General features: G+C 40.8%; 1 protein-coding gene across 1 annotated transcript in view; it reads right to left on the bottom strand.

The window, feature by feature from the left end:
- Positions 1–22,277, bottom strand: part of LOC126481369 (sideroflexin-2) — a 170,231-nt gene that overhangs the window by 70,454 nt on the left and 77,500 nt on the right. The window lies entirely within an intron of this gene.

Raw genomic sequence — 22,277 nt, 5'->3', positions numbered from 1 at the left:
TTTTTATTTTTTATTTGTCTTTCGACAGCTTAGGGCTGTTTAGCCAATACACGGAGGATGGAAAGTGAGGATGAAGTAATCTAATATGTGTGTTGGTTAGATTAAATGTTATAAATAGGCAAACGTTAGATTAATTCAGTATCAAAAGCGGCAGGAAACAGAATTGTATCATGAACTAAACAGCATAGAATAAAAAATATATAAGCAAAATATGATCAAATCAATTATAGAGAAGAGAGAGTGGGTGGGATGAGCACAAAAGGAGAGGCTAGCTTATGCTTCAATGCTAGTAAGTGAAAGATCAGAGAGAAAAGCAGTATAGGAGGGAAGTAAGATAGGGGACACAGGTAAGTAAAGAAGTGTGTGAAGAGGAGTTCAGGTGAGAAAGAGTAAGAAAATGGGTAGCGCGAGATAAGGTTAGTAAACAGGTGGAAGTAGGGGAGAGCATGGAGCCTGAGCAGGAAGAAGATAAAAGCAAATATTCAGAGGGCAGACACACAGAATGAATGGAAACAGAATGGGGCAGTGGAAGATGAAGGTTGTTACAAGTGAATCAAAGCTTCTAACAAAATCTCCAATGTGAGTAACTATAAGAAACAACATATATGTCACTGTTTCAAAATCCCATGAAGTCTCATGCATTAGTCCCCTTGCATGCCATAGGGAGACAAGAGGCAGTTATTTCTGCCACTTCTCTCGGATACAAGGAATCAAATTCATGCACTTTGTGATCCATAGTTGACTGGATAAGATCACTGTTTACTTATGAATCAAGTGTCAGCAGGACTGTGAAATTCATGACCAGTTACATTTTTATCCTAGCCATATTATAACTGGAGTTTTGGAATTTAATTATTCCTGGCAACTGTGTGTACTGGCCATTTGGTATGTGCTCAAATTTTCCAAATACTCCAATGAATGCTCAATGTGACTTCCAGCTACCCATCTGCAGCAGCTTTATTCATCCATAGATCACTTTTACAAGGATATTGGAAACATATCAGAATTGCAGTTTAAGACATATTAAAACAACATTATTCATATATACACCCATTTACATACTTACAGGTCTAGCTTGACAAAGATGGGACAGGTAATCAGTTGCAGTCTTCTAATATGAGCCATCCCTGAAGTAATTTAAGGAAACCACAGAAAACCTAAATCAAGATGTTCAGATGAAGATTTGAGCCACCACCCTCCCGAACATAAGGCTAGTCCGTTTAAAGCAGTGCTACCTCATTCAGTTTTTATATCTAATGTACAAGACCATTTTATAAAGAAGTCATTTAATAAGGTAAAATGATAGTGCTACATTGCTCATTCGTTTCTCACTTCCAGTCATTGCAAATTGTTTCATAACCAACACAACACACCTTATCACATGATGTTAGGACCATTGTGATGATACCTGATTTCCATTTTGTCTACCACAACTTTTCAATTGTTAGCCTGAAAAACTTAGTCAGTATCCCTCTATAACAAGTGAGATGTTGAGCTCAGAAAAAGGTAAGGTGTCAGTATTATATACACTGCATAGAGTTGGCGGTAATATTTAGCAGAAAAAAGGAGAAAAAACATAGTGTGGAAATGTTATGTGAAATAATATATGTTTTATTATTGTTATTATTATTTACATGTGTTACATTTTTTACCAAATCCCTACTCTGTGCTACCTAAGTAATCCTCCAGTGTTTATAATGTATTGCTTAATAGGTATTTTTAACTGCCTTTTTAAGTAAGTTTGTTTTACTAATCTCTGTAATCTCCTTAGGCAATTAATTATACAGTTTTATTTCTTGATAGAAAATGATGTTTTTAGTTTTATAATTATTCCTTTTTAATAAACATAAGTTCACTCTAACTCCTGTTCCAGTATCATGGGCAAAGCTGTTTATGCATTAAATATCAATGTCATTTATTATGTGTACAGCTGATTGTTGATATGGACTCTGACTACAGTTGATTGGTTATGGACTGTAGATTAAAACTGAAGACTGCAAAAAGGTAGGAATTTAAGGACATGGGACCTGGATAAAATGAAACAACCAGAGGTTGTAGAGAGTTTCAGAGTGAGCATTAATTAGGGAACAATTGACAAAACAGGGGAAAGGAATACAGCAGAAGAAGAATGGGTATATCTCAGAGATGAAATAGTGAAGGCAGCAGAGGATCATGTAGGTAAAAAGATGAGGCCTAGCAAAAATCCTTGGGCAAAACAAGAGAAAAGGAGAAAATATAAAAACACAGTAAATGAAGCAGGTGAAAAGCGATACAAATGTCTCAAAGATGAGATCAACAAGAAGTGCAAAATATCTGCACAGGGATGGTTAGAGGACAAATGTAAGGGTGTAGAAGCACATATCACTAGGGGTAAGATAGATGCCGTCTACAGGAAAGTTAAAGAGACCTTTGGAGAAAAGAGAATCACATGTATGAATATCAAGAGCTCAGGTGGAAAACCAGTCGTAAGTGAAGAAGGGAAATCAGAAAGGTGGAAGGAGTATATAGAGGGTCCATACAATGGTGATGTACTTGAGGGCAATATTATGGAAATGAAAAAGATGTAGATGAAGGTAAGATGGGAGATGGGATACTTCATGAAGAATGCCACAGATTGCTGAAAGACCTATGTTGAAACAAGGCCCCAGGAATAGACAATATTCCATTAGAACTATGATAGCTTTGGGAGAGCCAGCCACAACAAAACTCTTCCATCTGGTGAACAAGACGTATGAGACAGGCGAAATACCCTCATTCTTCAAGGAGAATATAATAATTCCAGTAAGAAGCAATACTCATTCCTAGAAACTTTGTGTTACACAGTCTATAGAGGTGCCATATACATTTAATACAACAGTTTCATTTTCCATCTTCAAACAGAAATTCATGCCACTTGTTTTCTATATGTTTAAACCATTTTATAGCATACTGACCAACAGTAAACTTCCTCAAGAATTTCATTTTCTTCCTCTGTGACTTCTCTCATTTTCTCAGTGAGAATCATATTGGAGTAACACTCTTTTCACAACACTTCCTGCAAATTTGACGTCATTTTTGATGTCAAACACAATATCGATTATTGCAGAGACCAGTATAAACTTTCGTTAATGTTAGATGTGAGTAACAGCTGACACAAGTCATTAGTGGCAGAAATATAGCAACCAAAAATGCCACTGGTTTGCAGGAAGTCTTGTAAGATGAATGTTACTTCCAAAATATTTTTGACAAGGAACAATAAGGATGTTGCCACTCATCATTTCACTCGCATCAATTTAAGTGGGTCAATTCTATTGTCTGATTCCACCGGTCAGATTTGTGCAATGATGTCATAGATAAGGCAAAGATCGTACATATAGGCACTCTTTGAAATCAACTCGTAAATAAACAAATGTATCATACAATCACGGTTCATGTGATTAATTACTTAGCCATGAATTACACCCAAAGGAACTGAAGGCAATGAAAATAAATAAGAACAGAAAAAGGGAAATATACATGTCTCAAAGAAATTATTATCGTAATTTATATGAGTAAGAAAAGCACTGAAATTTATACAACCACTGTAGTACAGCGCATGGTGCATGGTGAAATCTTAATGATGTGAAATATCATTATTTCTTTAATAATAATTATTGAATCTAATGAGACAAATGCAGTAAAGTGGGAGTCTTGGGCAGGGAGAAACTGCAATGCAACAAAATGTGGGAAATGGGGTACCGGAATTGTGATAGCAGAATAGTGACACAGCATAGAAATATCATTTCCACATTTTTTTAGTATGTACACATATATAACACATGTAAGTGTTATGAGCATATAGAGAATACTAACTCCCACTGCCTCATGGGACAGCAATGATCCATTTACCAAGTCAGAGATGTTATGCCACCACAAATCAAACTGGACAATGTGCTATCAATAAATCTTCACCACGTCTGTGCCACATTTTTTAGTCCATACCACATGTACAGGGACTCAAAGATACTGAATGGCATGATTATCACAGTTTTCGGCACGTCTTCAATGCCAACAGAATTTGCGGTATGCTGTTTTGCAATCAATGACGCTGAAAATTTTTGCCCCAGCCAAGACGTGGGAAAAACTATGCAAGCTCAGAATGGGTTAGCTGTCAATGATTCTACAGGTGTTGAAGTAGTGGTAGTCACTGATTAGGCACCAAGTACCATTCTTTTTAGGAATTAGTTAAACTGAGGTGGCTCAAGCACTGTCTGATGCCCTGACTATGCCACCCCACCAAAAGTTGTCCACCACAGCTTTAGCCACTTTAAGTTTGTGGAGAGCTAGACAGCAGGGGCAGTGACGGACTGGGGGACCTCGTGTGGTTGTAATGTGATGGACTGTATTGCGATGCAGATTGTATGTGGTCTAACAGGGGAGCATGGAGTGAGTCCAGGATGCGGGGTGTGACATGATTCACGGTCACAGTTACCGTCACATGGCACTGTCTCAGCAGCACACTCGATGCTTCACTGACCTGAGAAGTGTCTGTAGTAGTGGAACCTCGGTAGCAACCGGTGTCGAGATGACGTAGGTTCTTGAGATGCTGTTGAGCTGCTTGTAGTGATGCACGATTCGTCTCTATAGTTGTTTGTTTTTGAGGCACGTGACCTTATTGTCCTGATGTAATAGTGAGTACTCGGCTGCCTTTAGAAATAGCTGGTTGAAAAGTGCTTTGCTTTGGACCATCAGGTCAAGTGCTGTGTCGAGCAGTTGCAGCATGACTAAAGGTGTTACAGTACTAGCAGGTAATGAATCAGTGAACACACGATGGATCGGCTGCTGGTCTTCCCACAGTAGTATGAAGGCGCAATTAAAATCTGGTAGTAGTTTGTACTGCCGGAGGAAATCGGCTCCCAGGACTGGTTCAACTGTTTCTGTCACTAGGAATGTCCAATGTATTTGAGTATCTGTGCTGAGGGCGAGAATGATTTGTGCAGTTCCAGCAACTGTGATTACAGTGACACTGGTCACGCCCAGTTGCAGCGGCGATGGTGACAATGTAACAGGCACGAGAGCAGGTGGCAGAGTGCTCACATTGGCCCCGGTATCATCGAGGAAATAAGTCTGCAGGTGCCTGTCATGGACGAATAGTCAGGAACTGTCTGCCCGTTGAAACACTGCGCCGGTGTTGTTTTGTTGTCATGTGGAGAGACATCTTATTAAGGAAGAGTGGCCTAGTGTGCCTACACCAAGTCACCATTGGAGTTTGGATAAGCGCAGGGTTGTCTGTAGTGCTGTGCATCCTGCCCAAATCTGGTGTGAAACCAGCAGAAGTGTTGTTGTGTGTTGGGTGTGGAAGCAGGTGATGCACTTGGTCAGTGTGACTTTTATTTATACACAGAGCCATGGCAGTGCCCAGTTGGAGTTCCATCAACCTCGCCTGTCACAGTAGCTGATTGTTGTCTGCTGGAACCATGAAAGGTGCTTGGGGTGGTAGAGGCAGAGGGCACGGTCCGATTCAGGTTGGTCCAGCCATCGGTGGGCAGCCGGTGGCTGTGTGGAATGTTGGGGCAGCTCAACCGGGATCGTGCAAAATCGGTTTTGGTGTGCAGGCATACTGGGCATCAACTGCAGCTTAGCACTGTTGGTTGTTGATTAATATGCGTTGTTGTGACAGTACCTGCAATTTGTCAGTGAGTCAAAGTTAAACTCCAGTGACGCCTCATCATGTGCAAGCATCACTGTATGGATGTTCTCTGGAAGTTTTAGGAGCCAAAGTGCCCATAGCATGCAATCAGACAGAGCGTTGGGGTAATTAGAACTCGCAGGCGGTGCCAGGGTGAAGATGGCATGGCATTGCCCAAAGTACTCTCATTGATGGCGAGATTTACTGCTGGTCAGGTGCACATGTTAGTAGTTGTGGCAACAGTGTCGTGGCAGTTTTGTATTTGTGAGGAGCCAGAATATCCAAAAGCAAGTCGCTAATAAGGTTTGCACTGTCTCCAAGGTGGTTAAGAAGGCAGCAAACTTCTTGTCGTCCCTAATGACGTCACCGGCTGACATCAGACACTCACTGACAGCAAACAGCATTGTGGGAGAATCAACGTGGAACAATGCTTATTTCAGATGGTGGTGGATGGTATGATGGCCATCAGTGGTTTTATTGTTAGTCACCATCGTGAGGTGGGAGTGGCACAGTGCAGGAGGCACGGGAGCATCAGTGCGCAAGACAGGCAGGAAATATAGCTCAATGTAGGCAGGTGCGTTATGAAGTGAGTCACGTTGGGCTGCAGGTGGCTTTGGCGTCACACAGCGATCTGCGTAGAGCTGTTTGAACAACGGCCGTTCATGTGACCGAAGTTCCGGGGCTGATGCAGTAGGTATGACTTTCCCAATGTCAGATGTCTGAAACGGTGGAAAATGTACGTGACAGAGCTCATGAGGTCCTGGCACCATAAAGAAGGAGGGCGTGGTCATTTATTATCCAGTGGCACTGTCTGTGTCTCACGGAATTCATGGGGACATGCTATCATTTTCAGCACGGACGACGTGGGTGTGACATCACCCAAACCGGGAGGCACTGGTATCTGACCTTGACGAGGCGAGGTTGTGAAAAATGCATTCTTGAAGTCCATAGTTGGTTTTGGTGCTGGGTGTGGGTGATGCAAATTCACAACATGGTGTTGGACCGGAAGTGGGTCAGCTGTGATGCCTGGCGTGGGTGGGATATGAGTGATGTCATAGTCTGTCTAGTGTAACTTGCGTTTAGTCTCAATGGTCGAAGAAGGACCTGGAAAATCGGAATGCACAAGTACTGAGGCGATGTATGCTTTGATCCTGCGGTCCATTGGCATATGGATGGCAAAGCTTAACAATGGGGTGGTATGTTATGCGCCATTGTTGTTCAGCCAAAACGGCACTGTGGGAGGCGTTCATATGCTTCAGGTCATTAATGCGAGTGTCACAAGGCTCATAATCACTAGCACTGGAACACGCAATGTTTTGTCGTGTTCGAAAGTCGAAAGCACATAGATTAATGCCTGTTATGAAGGCGAGAGGCCATCGTTTTTATTGTGACAATCTGCTGCATTTTTGTCTAAAATACCAGGAATAGCTTCACTTGGTGTCAAATCTGGAATGTTTATTGTGAAGTCACTCAGTAAATTCGACACTCGTTGCGGCGCAGTTCGCTGCTTGGCATTGGCAACAATGCGAGGATTGTTCAAAGATATGGCAAACAATGAAGGCATTGTTGCTCTGTCATTTGGCACAGTAGTATTGTCCAGATCTTGGCAAATATTTAGAGATTTTGCACACAGTATGTTCACGGAATTCAAGAGCACTTGTTGAGAGATGTAGTTGATATTGCCAAAGAAACGGTGCTATTTCACCATTTTTAACAGCAGCATTCTCGATGGTGTAACTGGTGCAGCAGATTTTTGACTTAACAGCAAAATTACAGGGTGATGTGGAAATTCAGGGTCACGACTGTGGGAAGTGGGGCACCGGCAGTGTGAAAGCAGAATAGTGACACAGTATAGAGATATGATTTCCACACTTTTATTAGTAAGCAAATATACATAACACATGTAAGCATTACAAGTGTACAGCACATACTAACTCCCAGTGCCTCAGGGGGTAGTGATCCTCCTTTTACCAAGAAAGGGATGTAATGCTGCCACAACAATAATGGGCAAGTGAAATAAGTAATAATATATATGAAACATAAAAATAACAGTAGCATGGAATGTGGACAAACAGACACAGAAATTCTAAAAGAAAAGTCAGTACAGAAGTAACGAAAATTTACAAAAAGTAACAAATATCGGAATCGATAACTAGAATTAAGCTATATGGGTCAATTCTAGTTATCAATTCCAACAATTTCATCCTTCATTATTCAGTTCATTTCTCCAACAGGTGTGTTAATATTGGAATCGGTAACTAGAATTGAACTATATAGATTAATTCTAGTTACTGATTTCAAGCACTGCACAGCTCATTATTTAGATCGTTGTTGCAGCAGGTGCCTGCACTGAAATGTAATAGAATTTTTGCACTTGTGATTGCTTTCTGAACTGATGCGGGAAAGTACCTAATATTGGAATTGGTAACAAGAATTAATGTATACAGGTCAGTTCTAGTTATCAATCCCAATATTTATCTGCTACTTTTTTGTCAAAATTTGTTATTTGTGTACTGGCTTGCCCTTTTTGGGGAGGAATTTCTGTGTTGGTTTTCCACATTTCATGCTATTCATTCAAATACATTATTATTTATTTCATTTCTGTGTCGGTTTACCACATTTAATGCTATTCATTCAAATAAATTATTATTTATTTTATTTCTGTGTTGGTTTTCCACATTTCATGCTATTCATTCAAATACATTATTAGTTATTTTATTTTCCCACTGTGTGTTACATTTTGGTTTCTATCCACTCATAACAGCCAGTTTCCTGTAGTAGTTGTGTTAGAGTCAATAATTAATGCTATTTTATATTATTACAACTCCACCGTGTGCTGTACCATAGTGGTATTTAAAAGCTTTTCTTACAAACATTAATTGCAACAGTAATGTATATCATACTCACACACACACACACACACACACACATACACACACATGTATATATCTTTTGTTTGTTCTCTCTCTCTCTCTCTCTCTCTCTCAGTTTGTCTCTCCCTGTATCCTTTTTAATGACTGCTCGCACTGATTTGGTTTTATTATCTACAGTGTATATTATTTTGTTATTAACTGACCTTTTTTCTGCAGCCAGCATCTTCCTATAAATAATTTTGTACGTATGATTGAAATTTAAGAACCCTGAATCACAATGACTGTTTTTAATGAGGACTTCTTAATACCTACTATTATTCTTTTGCTACTGGTTTGGGTGCATTTGGAAATGTCTTTTCAAAGTTTAATTTAAATAATGTTTACACTTACATTAGTTTCTCTGTAATTGTAAAGCAAGTTTGATTTTCTAGATCTCTTGAACAAATTTGTATTTTGATTTATGATAACTGTCTTTTTTGGGCCTGCAGTTAGGTATTTTTTTCCATGCCTGACATGCCACAGGGACACGCCAGAACTCTAACCGAGCGAGGTTGCACAGTGATGAGCACACTGAAGTCGCATTCGGAAGTATGACGGTTCAAACCAGAGTCCGGTCATCCCGATTTAGGTTTTCTGTGATTTTCCTAAATTGCTTCAAGCAAATACTGGGATGGTTACTTTGAAAGGGCGTGGCCAATTTCATTCCCCATCCTTCCCTAATCCAAGCTTGTCCTTCGTCGCTAATGACCTTGTTGTTGACAGGACATTAAACACTAATCTCCTCCTCCTCTAAAATTCTGAAGAATGTTTATGAGGGTGTTACCACTGTCATTCATCATATTTGTGTTTACGTTCATGCCTCCACTCAAAATTATGTTCACTTTTGCACTTGAGACTTTATTTAGAACTTCATTTATTTACTGGAAAAAGTGTACACACTACCACTGACTGATGAATAGATCATAGAAAATTATTAATTTCTCGGTGATGTCAAGCCCCATTAATTCAATACCTGATACTCTTAAGTGTTTGTCTTTACTTACTGCACTAATTTCATGTCTTGATTTAAACTGTGTTCCTTTGTGATATAAATGTATTAGCTTCCACCCTTTGAAGTAGACCTACAGCAAGAGTTTACCAATTCATACAGTGATAATATTATATGTTTTATTTCTGTCTCTCTACACCAGTGCTCAATGGCACAAAGTACTATGCAGTTCAGAAACTGGATTTCAACTTCAAACTGCTGTATTTATTATTGATTGCATTGTCTGATGAAGGACTGTTAAGTATGTGAAATGTCCTTTACTGCTTTTTCCAATAGTTTTTTTTTTCTTTTGTGACATGTAGTGTATGTGTCATTTGATGTTTCAGAATCTATCGTGTGAGTGATTATTTCAGAATTTTTAAGACTGCTGGGGATACTCTTTGGGCAGGGGATTTGTCCTAAAGAAAAAGGACCTCCTTGTCCTACCCATGACAACAGGTATTTGACTGTACATAGCCTGAGATTCACCCCCTATACTTTCATGAATCAGCTGCACCAATCATAGCTTCTCAGTCCTGTTTAAGTGTAGGCCATCCCTGGTGAAATCCCATCTCTTAATAGTCCTGATTGGTACCAGAGCACCATCCACAAAGTCAGCTGCCATCAGCACCATCTCTAACCACACATTAACTCATCTCACATCTTCATTAAGCCATGGCCAATCATGATGCCGGAATGTCTCAATAAAGTACACAGTGGTGTCACATGTTAGGGAAGCTATCTTGTCCACGTCACCGCCTGTGTCATATGCCCCATCCCTGTCCAAACTGTTTTTCGCCCCACACATTAAAAGGTCTTCTTCTGAAAATTCATTACATGAATATCCTAAGTCTTCTATCACTTCACTAGCCCTGCATTTGGCTTGAAAATGCTGGTGGTCTGGTACACTGCCATTAAGCTTTCCTGAAACTGTGGGCCTACATCTTGCCCATGGCTACTACCTAGCAGTAAAACTTCATTCTCCCTAAAATTTTGCAGATCCTTAGACTTCCTGATTTCAGTTGAAGCGTGCTGCACATTTCTTGCTCCTATCTGAGGCTCTTCTCAACTTAACTCTGGCAGTGGTAGGTACCTGTTTTTAGTGTTAATAATAAAACTATCAAATGGTGTTCTCTTTCTTGCTATCTTTCTATGACTTGTCAGTTCCTAACCACCCTCCTCCCTTCACTGCATTCACACTGGCTTTCAAGCTCTTGCTCTTTCTCTGCACGCACGCGCGCGCGCGCGCGCACACACACACACACACACACACACACACACACACACACACACACACACACACACACACACACACACACGTATTGGTCATCAATGCTGTGCCCGCTGCTGCTGTGTGCGTGTGTGTGTGTGTGTGTGTGTGTACTTTTGCTAGTGAAGGTGCAAGAGCTTGAAAACTAATGTGAATATTTTCTCTGTTGCATGTTTCAAAGTATCAAACATTAGTGAGCTGTAGGTGAATGATTGGTGTTACTTTATCTTATCTATTATACAATATAGGGATTTCCAGTTTACAGATTAGCATGAACATGAAATTTTCCACGAAAAGTTGCATTTGGTGAATTTGAAGGACTTGTCTGCTCAAATATGTCCAAACACTAAGCCAAAACTGTGTACTATGTCTTTTGATTAATGGTAACTAACTATAGCTTTGCTGAATATGAAATACTGTTAACACTAGCAGCAAGAGGTCATAGACACCATTAATTATATGGTTCATATGTTTAGAATGAAAACCAAGGGAGTTGCGACACTTCTAATCAGTATATAAATATTCAAACATTATAATGTGTTTACTGGCAACACTACAGTTCTGGGAACAGACCATTAGATATGAGGAAATTGGTATTCACAATGAGATGTGTAAAGTAGCCACAATGAAACATCATGAAATTTTTAACACGAATCAGACTTGAGTACCTTCCCATTATGCTTCATCAGGTGACCTTTCATGTAAATCTTTCAGAATTTTTGTGGTTGAAATTGTTTAAGGCATTTCACTAGCCAACAAGAAAGTAGGCATCAGTGCTGATGAGCAAGGGACCTTTGATATTTGTTTGCTTTAGAAAAAGATAATGGAAAGTTACTGGGAATACAGGGTTCTGTTACATCTCTCACCCATTCAGATCAAATTCTGAAACAAACATGAGTATGTCCAATGGCAGGAAATTGTACTGTTTCTTAGCAGTGAAATCTGCCACTGACGGATTACATACTTTTCTTATTTTTGTTTCCTCATTACTTCATCTACATGTTGTTGTTGTTGTTGTTGTTGTTGTGGTCTTCAGTCCTGAGACTGGTTTGATGCAGCTCTCCATGCTACTCTATCCTGTGCAAGCTTCTTCATCTCCCAGTACCTACCTCAACCTACATCATTCTGAATCTCCTTAGTGTATTCATCTCTTGGTCTCCCTTCATCCACATATACCATACAAATGAAGAAAAATCAAAGATGTATACAGGATAAGACAAAATTATACAGATTTCTAAAAAATAAGCCTGACTGGATTTGCGGAACAGCACAGAAATAATAGCTAGAGGATAAATGCAAGGCTGTAGAAGTCTGCATGACTATGGAAAAGATATATGCTGCCTTAAGGAACATTAAATAAACTTTTACAGAAAAAAGAAACACCTGTGTGAGTATTAAGAGCTTGGGTGGTAAACCAGTACTGAACAAAGGGAAGGCAGAAAGGTGAAAGGAATATTCAGAAGGGCTATGCACGGGAAATGAATTTGAAAACAATATTATAGAAAAGGAAGCACATAAAGTAGAGATGGGAGATACGATACTGTAAGAAGAATATGACAGGATACTGAAACACTTGCATCAAAACAAGGCATCTGGAGTAGACAACATATGCTCAGAATTATTGAGATCCTTAGGAGAACTAGAAATGATGAAACTGTTCCACATGGTATGCAAGATTACACGAGACAGGTTAAATACCCCAAACTCAAAGAAGTATGCAATAACACCAATTCCAAAGATGGCAGATACTGACAGATGTGAATATTACCAAACTGTCATTTGAATACATCATAGTTACAAAATGCTAACACGATTTATTTATAGAAGAATGGAATGACTGATGGAAGTTGACCATGAGGAAAATCAGTACGAGAGAAATATAGGAACACACTAGGCATTAATGACCTTACGACGTATATCAGAAGATTGACTGAAGAAAATCAAACAAACATTTCAAGTGTTTGTAGATTTAGAGAAAGATTTCCTTGATGCCATCTGGAACACCCTCTTTGAAATTATTATGGCAGCAGAGATAAAATATATGTAATGAAATATTATCTGCAACTAGTACAGAAACCAGGCAGCAGTTCCAAAGTTTAAGAAAGAAAGTGTTCATCACCTAAAACCACACTGTAAGAATAATATATCATACTCATCCACAATCATTGAGTAGATATCTGTTTGAGGAGTTAGGCATTTGGACTACTGCTTCAAGACTATATTTATTCCCTCATGAAGTTTGTTGTAAATAATCCACTGCAGTTCAAAAGGAACAATTATGTACAGAATTACAATACTAGAAGAGAAAATGACATTCATTACTCCATATTAAGGTGTCCTTAGTACAAAAGGCGGTGCACAATAGTGCAACCAAAATTTTTGATCACTTACCCAGCAATATGAAATTTCTGACAGACAGCAAAGTAAAACTTGGAAACAAATTGAAAAACTTGCTCCTTGATTACACTTTCTATTCTGTACACAAATTTCTATTATTGTAATGTGTAAAAGGTGGTGGGTATGAATTAATAATCACATTTTTACATTAAAAAACAAAACAAACAAAAAGCACCTGATGAATGGTCACCATGATGCCATATTTACAAATTAATTCTTGTTGTATATGTAAAATGACACATTCCACATCATTGTGATTTATTGTGCAAATGTTCCATGGAACATGGAATTAACTAACTAACTAAGAACTTGAAATGGAAGCAACAGTTGAGACTGGACTGAGACAGGATCATAGGCTATCACTGATGGTATTCAGCCTATGCACTGAGCAAGCAATAAAGGAACCAAGGAGAAATTTAGAAAGGGAATTAAAGTTGAGAGAGAAAAAATAAAACCTTTGAGGTTTGCCAATGGCATTGTAATTCTGTCAGCAATGGCAAAGGACCAGGAAGATCAGTTGAACAGAATGGTAAGAATACTGAAAAGAGGCTATAACATTAATAACAACAAGAGTAGAACAATAGAAATGGAATGTAGGCAAATTAAATCACACAATGCTGAAAGAATTAGGTTAGGAAAAGAAACATTAAAAGTATACATCAGTTTTGATATTTGGGCAGCAAAATAACACACAATGGCTGAAGAACAGAAAATATAAAATGCAGACTGACAGCAGCAAGGAAACCATTTTGAAAAAGTGAAACCTGTTGACATCAAATACCCATTTGAATGTCATAAAGTCTTTTTCTGAAAGTAACTGTGAGGCTTGTAGCCTTGTACAGTGTGAAATGTGAATGCTATAAAGTTCAAGCAAATTTTGAAAGTGGGTGCTACATAAAAATGCTGAAGATTAGATGTGTAGATTTCATTACTAATATACAGGTACTAAAAGGAATTTGGGCAAAAAGAAACTTGTTGCACAACTGGAGCAAAAGAAATTATAGGTTGACAGAACACAAACCGAGGCATCAATAAATAGTGAATTGGTTATTGAAAGAAAGTGTTGGGGAGGAAGGGGAGGGGGGGGGGGGGGGGGGGGAGAATTCAATTCGTGGAGGGACACCAACTAACTAACTAACTAACTAACTAACTAACTCTCTCTCTCTCTCTCTCTCTCTCTCCCCCCCCCCCCCCCTCCCTCTCTCATCCCATCCCCCACCCTCATTTATTTTTCTACCCCTCTCCTTTCTCTCTCCATTCTCTCTCTCCCTCTTCATCTCCACCTTCCTCTCCCCTGTCCATCTGGCTACATCTCTCTTTGCTCCACCCTCCGTAGGCCTACCCCTTTCATTTTGTGCAGCCACAGAGTCATCTGTTGAAAGACCTGCCCCTTTCCCACTACCTACACCCCTCCCCCTCTCCCCATTTGTGTCCTACCCTATCCCTCATCGCCTCCACCAGCTCAGGCAATGGCTTTCAGTTATTGAATATCAACAATCGGTTTTGCCATGGCCACAGGAGTGCACATTTGTTTGTGTGTGTGTGTGTGTGTGTGTGTGTGTGTGTGTGTGTGTGTGTGTGTGTGTGTGTGTGGGCGCGCGCGCGCGCGATTTTATTAGAAAGATGTAACAGAATAACTGATCAAAATAATTAATCTTTATCGATGACAGTCTATTGTCAAGTACATCTAGGGTGATAAGATGTCCATATTATGTTGCTATTGAACTGTCTTATAACTGTCAATGTTCACTAGTGAGGTAATATGAATGTCACATCATCCTACATGTACTTTATAATGGCAATAAAGGCCAAAAAAGTCTGTCATTAATAAAGATTAATTATTATAAGCAGCTACTCTTGTACACATTTCTAATAATAATGTCATTATCTGACATATATTACAAAGTGTGTACTTTTGCTAGAAGGAGTTTCTTGTAAACAAACTTAACAGGAACTAACTATTTTGGCACAAAAATAATATATTATTCTTATTTTCATTACACTGTGAATGTGTACTCTCTATTGCATACAATATTTATATTACAAGTTATTGTGCAAATTTGCCACTGAAAAGAAATTTGCTAAAATTTTCCTGATCAATAGTAACTGTATATATACTGAAAAATCAGTATATATGTTAAAAGCTGAAAATTCTGCTTTTTTGTAACAGTATTGTACTGAACAGAATGAAACCGAGATTCTAAAGGCTTGCATTATTATTGGGTATTGATATTAAAATGACACGTGAGATAATGAATTTCTATGGTAGTCAACAGAGGAGGAATATCTTTCCCTATTTTTTAACTGTTTCAAAATTCAGTAACGCATTTTATATTCAAATACAATCTGGAAGCTGCTAAGATGCTTAGTTCTGTTCATTATGCTACAATGAAGGGTACAGCCATCACAGTGCTATAAATGCGTCAGGCATTCGAGTCCATAGTCTAAACATATTATAATAATATTATAATATTATAATAATAATAGAATAATAATAGAAATTCCTGGATGGAGCAATGTGTAATATAATGGAAAGGTAATCGCTCACCTATACTGGACAGATGCATGACACATGAAACAAGTGACAGAAAGAGCATTTGCACTAGCTTATGAAGTCTTGTTCTTTTTCTAGCAAAAGTATACACACTCATAAACACACCCACAAAGAGACCCATACAGACACTCACATGACCATGGCACGGCATGGCATTTAGATGTTTTGTGAGATCAGTGAGTGATGGCATGCCTGACCTGTACCATGAAGGTACTGTGAGAATTATTATTATTAATATTATTATTATTATTATTTGGAAGAAAATAATTTTAGTGATCAAGTAATGGTGAAAACTTAGACAGTGAAGTGATACATCAGAGAATGATGAAAACATTAATTTTTTGAGAAAGAGAAACTGAATGTAAAATACATAGAATGCTTACACGAGAAACATGAGACACCAAAAGGCTACTGCAGACTGTTCACAGGCAAATGATTGACATTGGGACAACATATTGTTTAGTGTTTGCACCAGCGTGACATCATCACTACTCTACACTGTTGTCCCATGTACTTTACTGGCCAACGGTGGTTCGATAACAACTGGAAAATGAACTCCATGAGAGGAATCGAACCCACTGTGTGAGTCTATCTGTGGGAAGCGGAGCATCTGAACCCATGTAGAGATGTGCATGACAATAAACTCAGCATGTAGTTGGTGCAGGCGGCTAATGACTAAGCACACAATGACGACGACAACAACAACAACAACACTCGGCACAAAGCGCAAGGTGAGGTTCAGAGTAGTTGAGCTCAGTGTGAGCACCACCCACTGCATTTACTGCTGCTCACAAGTAGACACTTCTGTCAGCGAGTCTGCCCATATTACATGATGCACGTCCCCTCTACAGTATGTTTCTGAATTACTCCATGCTCTACCCGTGCCAACTTATCTGCCTCCTCGTGATGTCTGCTGGCAGAGATACTAAATACCTCCCCCTGAAAAGGTCATGTAGGGCTGAAAACGGCCTGGCTCGGGCCACGATCTCTGGCACAGAACTGGAAAGTCTGTCAGAGAACCTGGCAATGTACTGACCACCAAAGGAGGTAATGTTGATGGTGTCGGCTCCATCAAAAGGGTGGAAGGACACAAGGCTGTGGCAACAACAGGTCCACTGGCAGTAGAGGGTATAAGGCAATCGCCATCAAGGATGGGGAGGAGGCGGCATAATAGGAGGGAGGCAGGTCAGAGGCCATGGGGTCCACCTCAGCAGATGGAAATGTGAAACCTCACTGGGGTCTGAGGCTGCAGGCAACGGGAGGACAGTGAAGGGCACATAGGGGAGGCAATGGGGAGGTGTGCCACAGCAAGTTGGAGCCTGCCACTGGAACATAGTCGTGACAACCCTGCTGCTCAGCTAACTGGGAGGCCACAGTGGCATTCCCCATCAGGGTGTGGGCACAACAAATTTACACGATGAATCAGCTGCTCCCCACAATGTCCACCATAAATAACTGCCGACCTTATTGCTCACCGTGACACCCGACAGCCAGCCTTACTGCTGGCTGAAGGACTGGGCCCAAACAGCAGTTACAGCACAGGCCACTGTGTCTATGGAATTCGACTCAGGCTGCAGAAAACCCAGGAGCCCCATGGCTAGCACCAGTGCAAATGTTCTACTAGACTGCACTAGTTGACCGGCTTTGCCTGTTAAGTAGCCAGAAAACTCGACAAGACATTGTTGCAAGAAGAGGCAGACACGGACTTCTTCATTTGGCTTTTGAATGTATGCACAAAGCACTCCACCTCTGAGTTATATACCAGACGAAATGGGCTGGGAGTCAGAGGATCGATGCCATTGTGGACATAAAAGGTCTTCAAACTCCTATGACACAAATTGCTTACCATTACAGGGTCCTAGGAGATTGCTCAATGAGAAAAATAACTGAGAATGTATGAACACAGTAGTCTCAGTGTATAGGACAGCTTGGCTATGTTCGGGAAATTGGACAATGAATCGACCACTGACAACTACGTGTTGCCCAAAAATGGACCAGGAAAATCGTCATGAAACCTCCCCCAAAGGGTGCTCCACTACCTGCCACGGAATAGTGCAGCCTGGTTTGGTGCACGGGCCTTACAAGCCGGCACCAGATGTTCAATGTCATGATCGACTGACAGCCACTTGACGTGATGCAGCACCAAAGCCTTCATACGAGTCATATACCAGTAAGGCCAAACCGGCAACTGGAGTATGTGAGGCTGAAGGATGGGGAGGATGACCACTTGGCAGCACTACTCCACCATGGCAAACATGAGGTTTCCCTGGACAATGCTGAGCCAATCACGTAGGAGGAAAAACATATGTCACGCCTGATCTGCACCCGAAGATATGCACTCCGACCAACTCAACTAGACAGCTGAAATGATTTTCTGAAAAAGTGGGTCAGCCACAGTGGTGGTCACAACTTCACATGCTGTCAACAAACAATCTGACAAGGTTTGGTGCAAGGCATCAGCCGATGTGAACATTAGGGCCTCCTGTGAATCAAACTCTGGATCAGGCCTTACCAATATCTGCAACTGCTAGAGTGCAGGTCTATCTCATAGCTTGGAATTTGGGCCCAATAAGGAAATCAACAACTTGTGATCAATGATGAGGAGGAACCTCACCCCATACAGGAAGACATGAAACTTTTTAACCCTGAAAATAATAGCTAGCACATCCTGTGAATAATTGTGCTGCACAGCAGAAATCATCTTCGATACGTAAGCCATGGCCTATTTAGTGCTGTCTTGGTTCTGATGGAACAGAATGGCACCTATGCCATACTGTGATGCATCACAGCCCAGGGTAAAAGGTTTACCTGGCATAAAGGAAGCCAGACAGAGAGCTGAGCACAAATACTGTTTGAGAGACTGAAAAGCCCATTGAAAATCTGCAGACCAATCAAACTCAATGTCCTTCTGGGAAACCAGTTAAGAGTTTGGCAGATACACACAGCTTGAGGAATGAACTGAGCATTATAAGAAATCTTACCCAAAAAAGATCTTCAGGTTCTGGGGTGCTGGCAGGTTGATGATGGTTTTCATGTGGTCATCTGTAGGGACGACACCATCCTTACTATGCATATGACCCAAAAAATACAGCTTTTGGGACAAAAAAACACATTTTCCCAGCTCGTAATGAAGACCACTCTCCAGAAGACATTGGAAAATCAACTGAAGGTATCAAAAATGCTCCTCGTGAGTCGAGTCTGTGACCCAGATGTCATCAAAACAATTGTCGCAGCATGGGGTGTCTTGAATCAACTGCAGATGAGATCCCAAAATGCAAGTGATTGAAATGGCAAAGCCCAAAGAGAGTGTTGATGACCAGGAAAATCCCAGAAACAACTGCAGGTAAGCATCGTGCAATCCAATGCACAAAAAATACTGGCTGTCCAACAACTTCACCAACAACTCTGCCTGCAGTGGAATGACATGAACCTGTGACACACAGTGTGTTGACCATCAGGTTAAAATCACTGCTGAGGTGCATGACACCATCAGGTTTCTGAGTCACAACAAGAGAGGTGGTCTACTGACTTGACAAAATAGGAGAAACAACACTGTAATACTTCCAAAACTGCAGCCCTGCCTTTACCTTGTCATGCGTGGAGAAGGGAATGGGACATGGGTGACAAAATTTAGATACCATCAACAGCTTAAAAGAAACATGTGATTTGAATTTTTCAGCCCAGGCCAAGGTATTCTGTATGACTGCAGTAACAATTCAAAATTATAAAAAGTAATGGATGGAGACACCAAATGCAGTTTGTCAAAGATATGGAAACCAAAAACAGAAAAAACGTTGAGCCAAAGCATACTTTGCACCAATGGTGAAATGGCCACTAACAACATAAGTTGCCATTCCACATTCTTGTAACATGCTGATACAGAGAGTTGTCCCCACAAGCAAATGCACTGCTTACTGTAAGGCACAACCTGGAAAGAGTGGCTGTTGCAATGCCAGGCACCCCTAGAGCTTGTATGTATGTAAACTAATCCTCTAACTGCAGGCTATTATCTGATGTTCCAGAGCTACAGGAAAAGATTTGATGGGAAAATAGCACCTGTTATGTTCCAGAGCAACATGACAATATTTAACAGGATTTTTTTAAATATGACTTGCAGCGTGCAAATTATGTCTGATGTGATAATTGTGGGCATTGTGGACATGTCCACAAATAGTAATACTGAAGGCACAAGTCCGCATCACCTGTGGCTGAAGAGTTAATGAGGCTAACTGATGCTCCTGCGTCTACTTTAAATTCAACCGACTGCCTTTCCACTACGAATCTCGGCAAAACGCACCAGAGTCGAGGGAAAACACCAGGGTGTCCAAGGACTCACGGCCCGTTGACTGTCACAAATAATTGGCAAATATCCTATCTGACAACATACCCCATACATGGCCTCAATGTGTAGGTAGTCTTGGTGAAGATGCAGCATACGACAACTGGGACAGGACTGGTAGCTCTCCAAAATACAGAAGGAGAATGACTCCCCTACAAGGCACCGAGGGATGCTTACCATGCGTACCTAATTCCACCTCTGCCAATTATCGGGAAGGACATCCTTTGAGCCACCATAAGTTCATACAATTCCACCCTTTGGACACTGTTAGCTAAAGAAGGATCAGGCAAGGTCAACGTTCTTTTCAGAATCACGGGGTCAGAACCTAACTGGTCAGTTGTGTCCTCAATTAGTGAGTCTGCATGAGTAGCAGCACATTTGGTACACTAAAAAGGATACTTGCACGAGAGGCCCTGCAAACTGACAATCCGGACTGCTTACGGCTGCCTCTAGCTCTTGCGTGTTAGTTAAATTGCATTTGTGCCATCACCACATGGGTCTGATGACCAGAATACAGCAAAAGCAAGTGAGAAACTTAGTCAAAGGGAAGTTTCTCAGGCTCAATGGAGGGCACCATATTTTGGACAACTTTGTATAAATCCACATCACTGGACAACAACAAGGTTGCCTTATGAACAGGATCACTTATATGCTTTGCCTGACAAGAGCTCTTCCAGCTCCTTCTGTAGGCACAACTGTTCCTGTCAGCACTCAAGATACGACAGGCCCTTTGCAGACCAAAGCTAACACTACAACAAGGGAACCACAGGGCGACACATGCATAGGAACGTCCTCTGTTTTCACTTTAGTATCTACACCATCATGACAATGCCTCTACTCTACACTGTCAGCATGGGTACTTTATGGCCTGATGGCAGCTTGATAAAATCCAGACTTGCCATGCCAATCCATCTGTACGCAGTAGAGTGTCCAAACACGTGTAGAGACATGCTCAGCAATAAAATTGGCACATGGCTATCACGGACGGCTAACATTTATGCTCACAACATCAACATTTGGCACAAAGCACAAGGCAATTCCACAGTAGTTGAGCTCAGTGTGAGCATTGCCCCTTCCACTTCGCCACCCACAAATGGCTCTGAGCACTATGGGACTTAACTTCTAAGGTCATCAGTCCCCTAGAACTCATAACTACTTAAATCTGAGGACATCACACACTTCCATGCCTGAGCCAGGATTCGAACCTGCGACCGTAGCGGTCGCGTGGTTCCCAACTGTAGTGCCTAGAACCGCTCGGCTACACCAGCCAGCCACCCTCAAATAAACACTTAAGTCAGCAGGTCTGCCCGTGCTACATGATGCGTGCACTCTACGTGGCAAATAGGTCTCACTCTGTGATACGTGCAATAGAACCTACAGTAATATGGTGTCTGAGACAAAATCCTACACAACTTCAAGTCGTATATGAATGTCTGATATCACAGGTTTGTGAGTCATTACAAGAGAAACAAACTCTCATGCAGTCAAAATACTGGTGTCTGATTTAAAAGAGGACACTGCATGGTTTGCTGTAACAGTGATTTAACTGAAAGTGCACTTTGCCCTCAGCATCCTTACATCTGAGACGAGGAAACCTCCCATTCAGGATAAACTGGTGAAAAGGAAGAGTGATTGGGACTCAAGAATTTGCTGGTCAGTGAAACCTCAATGATTCACAGCTATCTCCAGGCATCTGCACTTTTCTATTGGTTCACCAGTCACTTCACAATTGTCGGTAGGTTTCAAAGAGTATATGTTCTCCTCCCTCTTCTTCATCAGTAGCGCTACAGCCCTTAGTGACCCTTGGCTTCTTCAATGATCTTCCTCCACATTTCTCGGTTGTTTGCTGCTCTTTTCCACCACTGGACTCCCATACTAGTAGCTCCACTATTACATCATCAATCCATCTTCTTCTAGGTCTCCCTTTTCGCATAACTGAATGGATCACACCTTTCATCATTTTCTTTGGAATTCTATGCTCTGCCATTCTCTCCACGTGTCCTAGCCATCGTATTCGCTGTAATTTGACAAATTTTACTATGTCCCTATGTTGTATTAACACTTCTAATTCAGTGTTGTACTGTATTCTCCAGCCTTCTTCTTTCCTTATTGGACCACAGATTATGTGTTGTATTTTCCACTCAAAGGTTCTTAGTGCATTTTTGTCGTG

Source organism: Schistocerca serialis, chromosome 5 (assembly GCF_023864345.2).
Source record: "Schistocerca serialis cubense isolate TAMUIC-IGC-003099 chromosome 5, iqSchSeri2.2, whole genome shotgun sequence".
NCBI classification, from domain to species: domain Eukaryota; kingdom Metazoa; phylum Arthropoda; class Insecta; order Orthoptera; family Acrididae; genus Schistocerca; species Schistocerca serialis.
Note: the sequence above shows the minus strand (reverse complement) of the source record. Positions and strands in the feature narration are given on the sequence as shown.